Below are 15,853 nucleotides of genomic sequence, written 5' to 3'. Positions count from 1 at the left end.
GGCGAGCACGAGTGTCACAAAATCTCCAGAAGCCTCCACAAAATTTTTAGGCGCCCTATAACCCACATCCAAGCCAGAGGTATAAAGGGGAACGAAGGTTAAAAGATAATTTTACACCAATAGGAGAGTCCTACGAAAGCTTATTTGAGAAGTTAAAGCATTATGACATGATTGCATCTATTCCTCCAAATCATGTGGACCCACGTACAAGAAGCTTTGACCCTTCTAAAAGGTGTGAATACCATTCTAATGCCCAGGGGCACAATGTTGAAAGCTGTCGGGATTTGAAAAGAGAAATAGAAAGGATGATCCAGGAAAATCTGATTGTGATCCAAGATAGTGACACCCAAAATATCGCGCAGAATCCTTTACTTGCACATCATGATGCATACTTTGTGGGGATGAGGCCTGATGATAAGAAGCACTCGAATTCTATTGGGAACTTGTTGACTGAGGTTGATGATATTGAAGTTAGTAATGGTCTTGGCAATATTGATGCGAAGCTCAGTGGCTAAGATGCTAGGTTTGATAAGTGGGAGGACGCTCCGTTCCTTGGTTAGCAAGAGAGAAGCTTTTGGTGGCTTATTTTGTTGTCATTTCTGTTGTCCGGATTATTTTTAGGTTGTAATCCGGATATTGTCTTGTGTCAAACTTTTTTATCTTTTCATTTTTGTCATAGCGGTTTTTTTAGTTTTGTCCAGGTTGTTTCGGGATTTTATTCTGGTTTGTATTTGTTTGTTTTGTTATTCAAACCATTTCACCGTTAGTCTAATGCAAAATTCGATCTTTTATTATTTTCAGTCATCTTTTTGTTTAGTTCTTTTATCATTTTGTTCAGCGCCGATTCTAGTAACATGACATGCGCACACAGTTTGGGCCTAATCTTAAAAGTTAATCATAAAACCATTGAGAGGTGATCGGAACATTTAAAGGAAATAAGGACGGTTTGAGATTATTCGAAGCTCGAGTCATGTGGAACTGGGGCAAGTAAAACATAAAGAAAGCCGTAAAGGCAAGATTCGCCAAATTGACATGAGGGTCGTTTATGATAATGAGAGTGAGAGTGTTGCCCAACGGTGCTTTAGAGATGACAAATGAAAAAGCAAATGTGTGAATATAATTGTCAAGTCCAGCACCATCAGAAGACGCTACAAATCTTTGTTTAATTGTATTGTTTGCACTTGGCATGTTTTAAAGACTGGAATGACGAAGACATTTTGTTCTGCTACCTAAACACTTTATCCTTCGTTACCCCTTTTGAGCCTTATTTATTTTCTTTCATACCCCTCGTTCGGAATCAGTAGCAAAGGTTAGAAACACAAACGTGGAAGAAAAAAAAAAGAAAAAGAAAAAAAAGGAAAAGAAAGCAACAAAAACAACAAAAAAAACAAAAGATAAAAAAAATGAAAAGAAAAGAAAAAATGATAACAAAAACAAAAGAAAGTCAGAAGAAAACAAAGGAATTGTGAACTACGTTCGACCTGATTCCTCAAAGAGGATACGTAGGCGCCTCACGGCTCGGTCATAGTGTAACAAAAAATTAAAAATCCCCAAGCAAGAAACTGGGGCAAGGGTTGCGCTTGTTGTAAACAAATATGGTTCCGAAGGTTGTAATTTTGAACCCCAAATTGATTTGTTTTTGAGCCTTTAATACCCTTTCTTTCTAAGCCTATCCAAAATCCCACATTACGGTCCAAAGAAAGACCTTCTGATCAGTCTTCAAAAGATGCCAAGTCAGACAAATGAGAGTCTTACCGGTGAATATAACACTCTGATCCACAACAAAAAGGACTCTGATCCCCAACAGAAAAGAAATAAAAAGAGAGTCTTATGGGTAACACCCCAATCCCCAGCTGGAAAGTAATACAAATGAGAGAGTCTTATCGGTGAAGATCTTTATGGGCACCATAAGGCGATGAAAGCTGAGAGAAAAACCAAAATGAGAGAGGCTTGATAGTGAAAACCCTTAGGGCATTACAAGTCGAATAAGATTGAGAATCAGATGGGGAATCATCAAATAAAGATCTTGAAAGATGATTGACGACAGAGGATAGGCCACATGTGCATGTCATGACCATTAGAGTCGGTATCTGCGTTTGATAGGTTTTTATTTATAGTTTCTCTTGTTAAAGAGTCATCTTTTTCCTTTGTCTTTTATTCGGTTCCTTTTTTTTATCTTTCTCCTTTCATAGAAAAATTCCCCAGTAGAGTCTGTTTGGTCAGAACAAGTGAGAAATGACTTCAAAATCTGCCATCAACTTTCTAATTATGCAAGACCAGATCTGATTAGAACATCCAAATGGTCTAAGTCAGGAAGGAACAAGCGCGAGGCCAGTGTCAAGAAAGATACAACAACAAAAGGAGATTGACAAAAGGATGGACGAGTGTCAAGAGGGATATCCCCGCCGAAATCAAAGGTTATAGACCTCAAGGCCAAGGCCCATGGACAAATCAAGAAATAACAACGCGGAGAGCAATGGGCATGATTTGGGAAATTCATATGAGAATAAAAGGTCGTGGAAATGCCAGTTTCCGAGCTATGCCACAAAAGAAGAGGGATATCCCCAGCAGAAAAGGTTGTTTTCAGTGACACGAATGAACAAAGAATGTGGTTTATCAGCAAAACATTGCAAAATCCTCAAGGGGAATCAGCTATCATGGAAAAGATACATGGTCAGATGGAAAACAACGTTGAGAGGTTGGTGAATAAGGAATCGACAATAAGGTCGGAATTTATCGCCCAAGTTTCAAGATAGCTGAACGACGCAAAGCAGGGCAAGTCGTTCTAAGACCAGCAAGAATATCATCCCCAGCAAATAATATCATCCCAAGCAAGTTTTGATAGTGTAATGGAACACAGAGTAGGGAAGGAGAAAGGGAAAAGCCATCCCCAATAGGAGTATCACAACCAACCACCACAGTTGAATCTTAAAGGAAATGGCATTGATGGCGGAAAGGCATGCCATAAAGAAGATTATCAAACTGGGGCAGAAAATTTTCTTTTCATTTTGAAAATTTTCTGGAAGTCAGGTATCCACATGGGGAGGAAGAAAGATAACACCAGTCTTAAGGGAAGTGGGTTTTGAACCGGTGTTATCCCCAACAGTGTTGAAAGAAAGAAAATAACGAGTTTTAATGAAAGGAGTTGTATCCCCAGCGGACAGAACAAAGAGATGAAACTGGTGTTTAGAAAAGCCAAAGCCATTATCATCCCCAGCAGCTTCCAGAAGAATGAAGCACCGATTTGAAGGAATAAAATTCCCCAGCAGCGTTATCCTCAATAACGCTATCCCAAGATGATAACACTTTTATCCCCAGCAGTGTTGAGAGAAAATAAAAAATTTTGAAGGAGGGGAAGAAAGGAGACTCCCCCAGTGATATTATCCCCAGCAGGTAAGTAATTACCCAACAACATTATCCCCAGCAGTCTCGTGGGAAGACAACACGAGCTTTTAAAGGAGGAAGCCATCCCCAGCAAGGCCACAAATTGGCCACCATTTTAAAACTGATAAATTTTTCTTTGCTTGAGAGTTGAAACAGGAACAAAGCAGCGCAAGGGAAAAAGAAAAGAAAAGAAGAAATTACAAAGGTAAGTTTCTCAAATCTTTGATCTTTACATTTTCCTCCTAGGATAAAAAGTCCTAGTCTGATGGATTTCCCTCCCGATACAATCTTAGTCCGATGAAATTTTCACCTAAGATATCAAATCTTAGTCCGATAAATCTTTCTCCTAAGATCACAACAAAATGGACCTAGTTTGATGATTTATCTCCTAGAGTCAAAATCTTTGTCCGATGGAATTTTTTTCTCCCAAGATAAGATATCAAATCTTAGTCCGATGAAATTTTCTCCTAAGATATCAAATCTTAGTCCGATGAATTTTTCTCCTAAGATAGAAAACTTAGTCCGATGAAATTTTCTCCTAAGATATCAAATCTTAGTCCGATGAATCTTTCTCCTAAGATCACAACAAAATGGACCTAGTTTGATGATTTATCTCCTAGAGTCAAAATCTTGGTCCAATGGAATTTTTTTGTCTCCCAAGATAAGATATCAAATCTTAGTCTGATGAATATTTCTCCTAAGATCACAACAAAATGGACCTAGTTTGACGATTTATCTCCTAGAGTCAAAATCTTGGTCCGATAGAATTTTTCTCCCAAGATAATATAACAAAATCTTAGTCTGATGATTTTTTCTCCTAAGATAATTTGAAAAAAAGAAGAAGTTTGAATTTGAAAAAAAAAGGGAGTCATTTTTTTAAGATTATCAATGTTCAGTTGTTGAGGTCAGGAGCCCCCCTTGAAGAACAGAATGACGATTTATTTTTCGAAGTTGTTGAAATCTCGCCCGCCTAAAGAAAGGAATGGCGATTTATTTTTGAAGTTGTTATTGAGGTCAGGAGCCCCCCTTGAAGAACAGAATGGCGATTTATTTTTCAAAGTTGAAGAAGTTGGGAGCCCGCCCATATAACAAAGGAATACATTTCAGTCTTTACATTTCCAGTTTTTAAGTTGGGAGCCCGCCCATATAACAGAGGAATACATTTCAGTCTTTACATTTCCAGTTTTGAAGTTGGGAGCCCGCCCATATAACAGAGGAATACATTTCAGTCTTTAAATTTCAAGTTTTGAAGTTGGGAGCTCGCCCATATAACAGAGGAATACATTTCAAGTCAGTAAAGCAGAGGAATACAGCCGAAATCCCCAGCAGGAAACAACAAGAATCCCCAGCAGAGGAAGGAAGTCCAAGACTCGATGAAAAAATAATGCGAAGATCCCGAAAAGGAAATAAGCAGTTCGAGGTCGGCAGTCAAGGGAAAATACAAGACAAGAAATACCAGAGGAGTCACCGAGACATCAAAGCAACAAGAGACACAAGAGCATGGCTGAAGACCTAGATAAGATTTTGTAATTCATAGACTATAGTTTAGTCTAGCTTCTTGTTTTCTTTCAGCATGGTGTAATAAGGTGGTCGGCAAGCAGTAATAACAGCATGCAACAGCAGTAACATTGCAGTCCCATGGTAGTCCCAGCTACCAAAACTTCCCGAACTACATTAACCTGATTCCCTTCTAGCCAGGGATATGTAGGAAACCTTTGAAGCAAAGGTTCAGTTAAATCTTTTTCAAAAAAAAATGCTTCACACGGAGTACTCGGATGGGCAAAAATCGCTCACTTTATCTTTGCACGAAAACTCTTCGTGTTTTCGGACAAAGAGGGGCAGCTGTAAGCACGTGATTTTTCCCTATATGATAATTGATCCTAAAAATTCCAAAAATAAAACAATTTTTTGTATGTTTGCAATTGTTGTGAATTTTGTGTTATTTTTCTTGTATTGTTTGCATTTGTCTGTGCATGTTTATTTGCTAAATTAATAAAAATTACAAAAATATGTCACATTTGCATTTAGGATTTAAGTTTGCAATTATGAGTAATTAAGTTTGTTTTACAAGAATAAAAATTACAAAAATAGGCATCTTTTGCATTTTTAGCCTTTAATGTCCAAATTGTGTGATTGTATTTTAATTGTCATTTTATTTTATATGAAAATTGTTGCTAGAAATTAATTAGTATTTTTAATAAGTTAATTTAGTTTGTAACTTAATTTAGAATTTTAGTTTTAGAAAGTAAAAGAAAATAAACTTCCATTTGGATTTTGTTTTGAAAAACCCCTAAAAAACTAAAGTCACCCGCCCCCCCTCTCTTCTTCTTCTTCTTCTTCAACCTCCCATGGCTGCCCTTCTGCTGCTGCTTAACCCAGCCCATGACGACCACAACCTCACCTCACGTCCAGCTGACCACCAAAACCAGCTCCACCATGAACGACCCACATCCATGGCTTCCTCCTCCTTCGTCTGCGTCCAAACGACCACCCCGTCCCCATCGTCCCTCACGAACAGTGGACCAGCGACGCAACCAGCCAGACCCATCGCTTCTGAGCAACCACCAGCCATGAACGACCACAACACGTCGACCTCCAGCTCCCTCGCTGCCCTCCTTCTCCTACTTCACCACCCCAGTTCTACCATGAACGACCAACAACCATGGTTGTTGTTTCTTCGTCTTCACCAGTCCGTCGACCTCCAGTCCAAAAACGAGCTCCACCAAGCAACCAAACAGTCCATCGCTCCATGTCCAGCAGCCATTGCTGCTGCTTCATCTCCTCATCCCAAGCGACCACTAGTCGAGCAACCCAGCTCACTCGTCCGTCGCCCAGCCGCCCCTGGAAACTCAGCTGATGTCTCGTCGTTCTTCAGGTTCAATCCGTCGAGGTCGTCGTTTGTCGTTCTGAGTTAGTCGAGGTTAAAAGAGAAGGTGGGTTTTCGTTGAGTCGAAATCCGTTAGGTCGTTGACAGTCTTGGTTCGAGTTCTCCGTTTCCGTTCGAGTTCGTCGTTGTTCATTTCCGGTTAGTTGGTTTAAGTTTCATTTCTGTCCGTACTTTGTTTGATATTCTTGGATTTGAAATCAGTATATGTTTGATTCTTTTCTTGTTCATTGTTTATCATTTTTGATTATTTCTTCAGTTTGTTTTATGTTCTTGTTTAGTTTTAATATAGAAGTGTTTAGTTTAATCATGTTGTTAGATTTAATTTAAAGTTCAATTGATTATTGAGTTTAGTGATTTGAATCTACTTGTTTGTTATGTTCAATTTGTTACTGTTATTGAATCTGAAAGTATGTTTGTTGTTAAAAATATTGTTCAGTCAAAAATATTGAGTTTCTAGCCTAAATTTGTTGACGAAATTTGATTAGAAATTGGTTATAGCTGTTGTATTTTGGTTAGATTGATTAGGTGAATTGGTTATAGCTGATAGGGGTAGAATGGTAAATTGCAGTATTTTCAGGGGTAGAATGGTAAATTGCAGTATTTTCAAGGGCATTTTTGGGATTTTAAAGGAGTCTTAAAAATAATTAATGAGTGCTCTGTCCACTAAGTATTAAATAATATTAAAATAAAACATAAAATAATACGTAGTGGTGGACAAGACATAATGGTAGGAAATTAATATATTTGTTTAATATAGTGGAGGACAAAGCATGCAGTAGTGGGGCAATAAGGGAATTAAATAAGGAAAAGATATGTGTTAGTGGGAGTTAATACATTGTTTAATATAGTGGGGGACAAAATATTAGGTAATGAGATGCAAAAGGGGGATGAGTAGAAAATAGTGGGATTTAGTTTAAATGCTTTAAGTTTGTAAATAAATAGAGGAGATTGGCTAAATATTAGAGGGGGTTTTCTCTGAATATTAAGAGAGGAAGACATTCTGAAAATCTTAAGAGAGAATTAAGGGTTAAACATTAGCTGGTCTTTCAGTCTAAAAAAGGTTCACTTTGTTTTTGCCCGTTGATTATTGTTGGTGTTTCTGGATTTTCATGTTGTTTGTTCCTTGAGTTTGGTTGGTTATTTGCTACAACGTCACTGGTTATTGCTGGATTTTTATTTTGATTTTAAAATCTGTCACTGGTTTCTCGTTGCTGGTTATTACTGGTTGTGGGGTGTTGCTGTTGTTATATGCTACTGCATTTCTGCTGATCTTCCTCTTCTTTTACTTCCAATACCAGGTACATGGCTGTAACCCTGTCGATATTGTAAGCTGAAATGTGAAAGCATGAATACATATGAAGAATGGAACTTTGAAGTTTTAATTTAGCTTTTTCTTTGTTTCTTTTACTGATTTTATTTAGGCTATTTCATGTATTATTATTCTGTAAATTTCTGTCGCTTTGCATAACTAGGCATCTTGTAGTGATGTATTAAATAATACTCTGCTTTAGTTTGATTATTAGGTAGTATATATTTAAGCATGCTCATTACTGTCAAACTGTTTAATAATTGGAATAAGAGGAAAATAACATAAGTTGGTCTTTAGTGAATCGGCTTGGCAAAACTGATTAGTTCACTAGCTATGAAGGTTTTTTTTATATTGTCAACAGTAGGTTAATCGTGAAAATGTAGCTAAATTTATTTAAAGCATGAATTTAAATTAATTTCGTAAATTAGGCATTATGACATGATTTGAGTTCAAACAAGACGAGTTAACGTTTAAATTTAATAAACTTTCGAATATGCATTAGTAATTAAGATTGATTCTAGTTTCAAATAGTTGTAAATAATTAATTCCAACGGTTCAAGTCATCTAACAATGCGAGTTTAATCTAGTTATAGGATAATTAGTTTCTTTTGAATATATTATTTGTCGATTCCGTATTTTATTTATAATTTCAATTTTAGTAATATTCCTTTCCGTTAACATTTGTCTTAATCTAGTATTTAATATGTTTCGCCTTTCTTCAAGCATGTAATTAATTAGGATTTTCTCTCTTTTATTTTAGAGACGAATTTAATAGAAATGTAGTTGTTTTAGGATATCCTTAAAATAAATGAGGCGAGCCTCGACAAACAAGAATACACAAGTTGCGGGGCCCTCAATAATTTGTTTTAAAATACTTAGACTTCGGGATGAGCCGTTTAGCAAAATTTCACGGCCCTACCCAAAATAATGATACGCTAGTCGCTTTAGGCGCGTATTTAATAAGGTTATTTTCTTAAACTCGGGTGCACATTTATGTGACCCAAATCCAAATCTCAACAGAGTTGAAATGTGCCAACAACCACGAGTGCATTGATGTGACGTGGTTCGAGATGTATTTTCACGATGTTGCAATTCTCGATAAAAATAATAATAATAATAATAATAATAATAATAAAAGCGAAAAAGAGTTTAAAATTCGCACATATGTTCAACATGTATTATATCAGATAATCAAGCCGAATATGACAGTTGAGCGACCGTGCTAGAACCACGGAATTCGGGAATGACTAACACCTTCTCCCGGGTTAACAGAATTCCTTATCCGGATTTCTGGTGCGCAGACTGTTAAACAGAGTCAATATTTTCCTCGATTCGGGATTAAACTGGAGACTTGGGACACCATAAATCTCCCAAGTGGCGACTCTGAAATAAATAAATAAATCCCATTTCGATTGTCCTTTAATTGAAAAAAACTCCCTTCCGCGCCCCTTTGCGGCGACGCGAAAAAAGAGAGGAGGTGTGACAATTATAAAAGTACTAATATAATATTGATAGACCAAATAACCCTAAAATATTAAACAGAAGAACTCATATGGAAAGAACATAGTTGTAATAACTTTTTTTTTGGACTATAATAACTTCTATGTTACTTTTTTTAATATTAAAGATTTTAAAATTAATTATGATGGATAAAATTATAATCATGGTTAAATATTCAAACATGAGATGAACTAATGTTAAGAATCTAAATCAACATAAAATAAATTATAATTTTATGTTAAAGCCAAATAATTAAATCTTTGAATTAATTATTTAGCAAGAGAATCCAATTAAATAATTTTTTAAATTCATCATATGAGTAAAATTATTTTTCAAGTTAAAAAATAATATTAAGAAGGAAATACAAGTGTTTGAGGAAGCATAATCAAAGTTAAATCCTGAAATAGAATAAGCTTTCAAGACTATATTATAAAAAAAATTGACTCTTGTACAGCGGGATTATCCTTTGTAGATGCCTCCGGCGGAATCGAAATAATATTTCTATGTCATGCATTACTTGCAATTGTCAGATCAAGAGGCATGATATTGTTAACAATAAGAACAAGTGGTGTACCAGCAACGATTTTATTATGAGGTCATACAACTCACTTTAGATTTGACATACCTCTTTAAATAACTGAAATAACCATCACAAATATATCAAGTTAGATCAATAGTGCAAAATTTATAAGGAAAGAAAAAGTGATAATATCAGATGAAGTATTTTTGGCTAAGCGTCAAACGATCGAAAACAATCGCTCAGAGTTTTAGAGATATATTGAATATCGATGAACCGTTTGGTATAAAAGTAATAGTTTGGGAGGTGATTTCTGTCAAGTACGATAAGTAGTTCCAAAATTGACCAAAGCAGAAACTGTAAAAGCTAGCTTGCCATAATTATACCTATAACCTCAAATGAAAAATATTCAAATGACAAGAAATATAAAGTAATAACAGATCCAACATTCAGTGACTTCTTGCTTCGTGGCGGAAACGAAGAAGAACATCCAATAAAAGATGATTTGGTTCTTCTAGAATACTTCGGTATCAACCCCAATGGTAATAGTAGTGCATTTAATAAGGAAAATATTTTCATCATTAGATTAAAATGCAATTTGTGCAAATTACATGATAAAAATTAAAGAGCTATCTTAGCTAGCAGAAATGAATATGTTGATCACAAATCTCCTTCATAAAGGTACCATCACATTTGATACCTTTAAACTATAATACATAATTATCTACTTAACATGACTAAAATTGATCATTTATGTAAGTTCTGATGATATCCTTTCATTTTGAATTCACGTATTATGCTAATGTAACAATATTTTTCGGCATTTAGATGATTGTTGTAGTATTATATATAAAATTTATCTCATTAATTAAATTTTATTGTTTCTTCATATAAATAAATATTTAAATTATCATGTGCGATTATTAACGTGCAACGCACGTTTATAGATACTAGTATATATAGATGAACTCGTTACTATTTCGGAAGTCAAATAAGATTTTTTACTATATTTTTTGTAAATAGTTTTTAAATTATTTTAAAGAATCTATGTCCGAATTCACGTCCAACACTAATTAATTTGACCATCGAGGTTCAAGCAAATTGAAATAAAGGGTTCGAACTACTACTTTACTAATTGGAACAGTAGGGGCAAATCTGAAAAAAGAAGAAGTGTGACAAACCTTTTTTTTTTTTTTCAGAAGACCAAATATTTTGAAGTGTTTGCCAAAACGACTTGCATTTTGGACCAAGGAAGAAATTGTGTAAATCTGGCAGCAGTTTTTTCTTTTCCCCTTTCTGTGGCAGCAGTTGAGAACTAATTTTTAGTTTTTTAATTGTCTGAGAACTTAACTTTGGCAGGAGGCAAAGGTAACAATAACAATAAGCGTGAAGACAATAAATAAGGAGGGGTCTGCCTATAAAGACACCTCTTACTGTTACAGCAGGGCATGATGTCTATTTGTTGGGCTGGTTGTTGCACCATATTAATACTATTAGGGGTCGTTTGGTTTGTATACGGCTTATGACGGGATAAGTTATACTGATATAAGTTATGTTGTAATTAATTATACTGGGATTATTTTTTATCCATTATTTGGTATGTTGTATTAAATATGACAATTGCACAATTTGCAAGAAGAATGTATAAGTTATACCGGTGCTAATTACCCCACCCTTTATAAGGTATAAGTTATCTCGGTAATAATTTTAATCCTGGGATAACCTATACCTGGTTCGCTAACCAAACGAAGTATTAAGGTATTATTAAATTTTTATACCAGCATTATACCTTCTTATACCTTATACCAAACGACCTATTAAGGACTTGTTTGGTACAATCAATCTCGGGACTAAATTTGAGATGAGTTTATCTTACTTTTGGTTGGGATAAAATCGCGGTACAACTAATCCCGGAACTAGCTATCCGCGATTTTAGTATTATTTTTGATGTTTTATACTTCAATACCACACGAGAGGGAGAGGAGGATAATTTGTGTGGTGCCTTATTTTCGCGTGCATTGAAGTATAGAAAGACCTATTTCTTCTATGTGTTCCGGAAACTACAGTTGCAGAATAAGTGATGCATAAAGTAAAAAAACACAAGTATTTTTACATTGAAAAAAACCACGAGCTATTTCCTAGTAAGATTTTCCCCAAATATTGCAAACCTAAGAATTAACATAACTCTAACCCTTGTAGCAACATGCCACTGTTACGACTATTTCAGGTTAACTCTAACTTGACAATACAATTCAAGTACCTAGTACAGTTTGCTTTTAAAGAAAGCTGAAAGGTACAATTCAAAAGCTCCAACTACAATTCTGCTAGAATAAAAGACAGACACATAGAACTGGTTCTTCAATCTAGTTCATGTAGCTTCATGTTCTCACTCTTAAAACTCACAGGAATTGCTCACAAATGTTACACCCCGCAATATTACGATGATGTTACGTACTGTAGTATTATATTACGATGATGTTACGCCTTGCAGTATTATATTGCGATGATGTTACGCTTCGCAGTATTAAGTTACGACAATATTGCACCTTGCAGTATTACATTACAATGATATTACGCTTCGCAGTATTAAGTTATGATAATGTTGCACCCTGCAGTATTACATTACGATGATGTTACGCTTCGCAATATTAAGTTACGATGATGTTGCACCCTGTAGTATTGTACATTGAATTTGTCGTAAGGTAATTGACATCAGTCCAAGAAAAAGGTTATTTGGAGATTATAAGGATTATGCTATTTCAAATAAGTGATGAGTAAATTCGTGAAGGTGAGAGGGGAAGCAAGTCAAAGAATATGAGTTTTCGTCCAAGTTTGACATGTTGGGATAAAGTACGGCCCGAGCTAAAATACCCGGTATTTATAGACTAGTACATGGGATATGGAAAAGGTTATGGCGTTATATATGCACCACCACCTGATCAGCTGGTATACATTGATGATTTTACCCACAATGGCCAAGATGATATGATGGGATGCCCTCAGAGGCTGATGATGTTATGAAACATGTACCTATACACGACATGACATTCATACGCATATGCATGATACTATAATTATTTCATGATTTACAAAGTTTTCAGACTTACAGGTGGAGTCATTTACTCTATATTTCCTCCATGTCTGTTATGTGCTTATTTATGTACCTTACATACTCAGTACATTATTCGTACTGATGTCCCTTTTGTTTGGGAAGCTGCGTTTCATGCCTGCACGTCACGATAGACAGGTCGAGAGCCCTCCAAGTAGGCTATCAGCTCAGTGGAAGATGTTGGTGCGCTCCATTTGCTTCAGAGTTGATTGTTTGGTAAGTATGACTTAGACGTGTATTGTTTTGTATGGCGGGACTCTGTCTCGACCTTTATAAAAATTATGTATTCTTATAGGCTTGTAGACAGATGTCATGTACATAAAAGATTGTATGGCCTTGTCGGCCTATGTTCGGTACAAGAGTGGTTATTTTGGTCTTATAGGCTCGTACTTCATATGTATAAGTTTGTATTCCCTCATGCTTTACTTTGGTTCATTTACCTATGATAGAATGATATGAAAGATACATTACGTTGGTACTCGGTTGAGTACGGTACCGGGTGTCCATCGCAACCCATCGGTTTGGGTTGTGACAAAAGTGGTATCAGAGCAGTTCTGTCCTAGGGAATCTACATGCTGTGTCTAGTGGAGTCTTGTTTATGGGTGTGTCGTGCACCACAATTATAATCAGGAGGCTACAGGGCATTTAGGACTGTCACTCTTTCTTCTTACTTTAGATCGTGTGGTAGAGCTCACTTATAAGAATTCAAATTCCAAAATTCTATTTTATTCGTAATAAGACGATACCTATATCCGGAAAGAAGGTTGGAAAGAGAGATAGTTGTGGAAGAGCTGAGTTAGAGGAATTGGATTTTTGTATGATGCCTATGGTAAGTAAATGTGAGGTCTTTGGCAGATTATGGATATACTGAAAGGTGTAAGCTTCCTGATAAGAAGCCTTAAGGCAAGAATACCTATCCACCTTAATGGTGAAAGACAATAATAGATTCAGAAGATAAATACAAGTTTAAACAATCAAAAAAAGCAAGATGAAGAAGAGTACGAGGCGTGCAATTAATGAAGGTTAACAGTGTTTATAATTCAGGTAGAGGAATATAAGCTTTTTGAGTTATATTCAACAGTAACCGAGGTATGTATAATTGGTCGTACCCATCTCAATTATGCCCTATGGGGGCTAACAGGTGTAGTTTAAGAAAAGGACAGAATATCAAGATCCGGTTGGGGTTAGAGTAACCCAAGTTGGTGAATGGATTGTTTGTGTTAGTTGACATTTCCGAAAGGTATTACAAATGTGCCAATGGATCTTCTTATGAGACACCCAGATGGTGCATTCTAGAATATTATGATTAGATATGAATACTAGGATGAAAAGAAAAAAATCAGAAGATAGGCACTGAAAGCCTGGATGAGATAAATATTACCTTAGTGTGACTCTTGTCCCTAGTAAAACAAGGACGTTGAGCAACCCGAAGAGCCGATGAATGAAGCAAGGAGAGCTAAAAACGAAAGATTGTCGTGTTAAAGTTTTCACAAGAAAAGGGATATGTAGAAATATTAGCAGAGTAATGAGAAGAGAGATAAAGAAGAATTATGAATAAGGTGTGATACATAGATAATGACGGTAGGAAAAAAGAAGAAGAAGAAGAAGAAATGGCAGTATTACAGAGTCTAGTCAAGTGAATGAAGAGACGAGAGATGACAGGCCTTACGACAACAAAAGAGTATAGGCCATAAAGTCATATCCTCATTTTAAGAAGTAAGTTTGTGACTCTAACATGATTACCAATAGGAAAAGCTAGACCCCAGAATAATAGAGATCAATATAGGCTGGTGAACAAGATAAAGTAAACATGAATTAGGGATTTACTGATTTGATAATGGTCGACATCATGAGAATTTCAGATTTTGTGCCGGTAATAATAGAATGGACAACAGAAGAAAATTCATGAGAAATTCAGAGAATGATCATTCAGGAAGACGCTTCCCTAAAGCAAGCAATGTGAGCAAAGTTAAGCTTAGACGACTGTATGTGCCAGTTACACTAAATGTCACCATCACAAATGAGGAATTTTGTTATCCTTGATACAAAAAGATTACCACAAGTGAGTAAGGGTCATCGATGATGTGAAAGGATGCCAAAGATGAAGAGGAAAAACATCTATAGGCAGATTGTCATAACTCCAAGTCTTAGTACTCCCCTAAATGGGGGAAAATGGAATGATAAAGGAAGAATGCGATAAAAATGAGAAAGGGATGGGATTGAACTTATCCAAATGTTACAGATATGCTATGATCCCAGGACGTTATGTAAGCACGAAGTCAAACAAAAAAAGGAAGTAAGGTTTCCTGCCCGGGATGTTATTGATAGATAAGGAGCCAGCACGTGAGGTAAGTTAAGACAAAGAAATAACCCAAGAAAGATTACGCAGAATATGGGTATGAGAATGGGCCGACGAGTAATTAGTAGTTGATTCAGGAAGAGCCTAGTCATGACTAGACAAGAAGTTACGGACAAATTAGCAGATCATGCAAGATGAATGTAGTAAACCCCAACATGGAGAATTCAGCCTCGCAGTAATGTTATTAAAATACTTGAGATATATTCAAATAGGAGTCGGGGTAGTTAAAGGTATTGCATGAGTGTTACGGGGATTAAAGAATGTGCCATTAGGAAGGCAATCAAAATGTCAGTTCAGAAGCAACCCTACAAGCACAAGGGCACAGAGGTAAGCAACTACGGATAATTATAGGCAAGGAAGGACATCAAAAGGTTCGTAATAAGTTCACAACTTTACGAAGATCAATGATTCTCCCTAAGTACTACAACGAAAGACTAGATGAGGAAATAAGGAAGAAGTCTTCAACTTAAGCACAATGACCTAAAGAGGAAATGGTCGTGTAACAACAGTCTCACAACAACATCGTAAGCACCCCAAAGGAAAGTGGCACCTACAATGGCTAATGAACGGGAACTAAAATTAAAAGTAATATTCGAGATCATATGAGTTGCATAAAAACTCTGGCATGTGAAGGCACTAAGATAAGCTAAGTATGGATACAACAAGGGGCAGAAAGACAAGGAAAAGTAATAGCTTACGTTAAAAGAAAGCTAAGATGGAACGAAAGAAATTATTTGATCAATGATCCAAAGTTAGTTACATTATGAACACACTTAAGGGTTCAGAGT

The sequence above is a fragment of the Nicotiana sylvestris genome, chromosome 5 (genome assembly GCF_000393655.2).
Source record: "Nicotiana sylvestris chromosome 5, ASM39365v2, whole genome shotgun sequence".
NCBI lineage: Eukaryota > Viridiplantae > Streptophyta > Magnoliopsida > Solanales > Solanaceae > Nicotiana > Nicotiana sylvestris.
The sequence above is the reverse complement of the archived record's forward strand: the minus strand, read 5'-3'. Positions refer to the sequence as shown.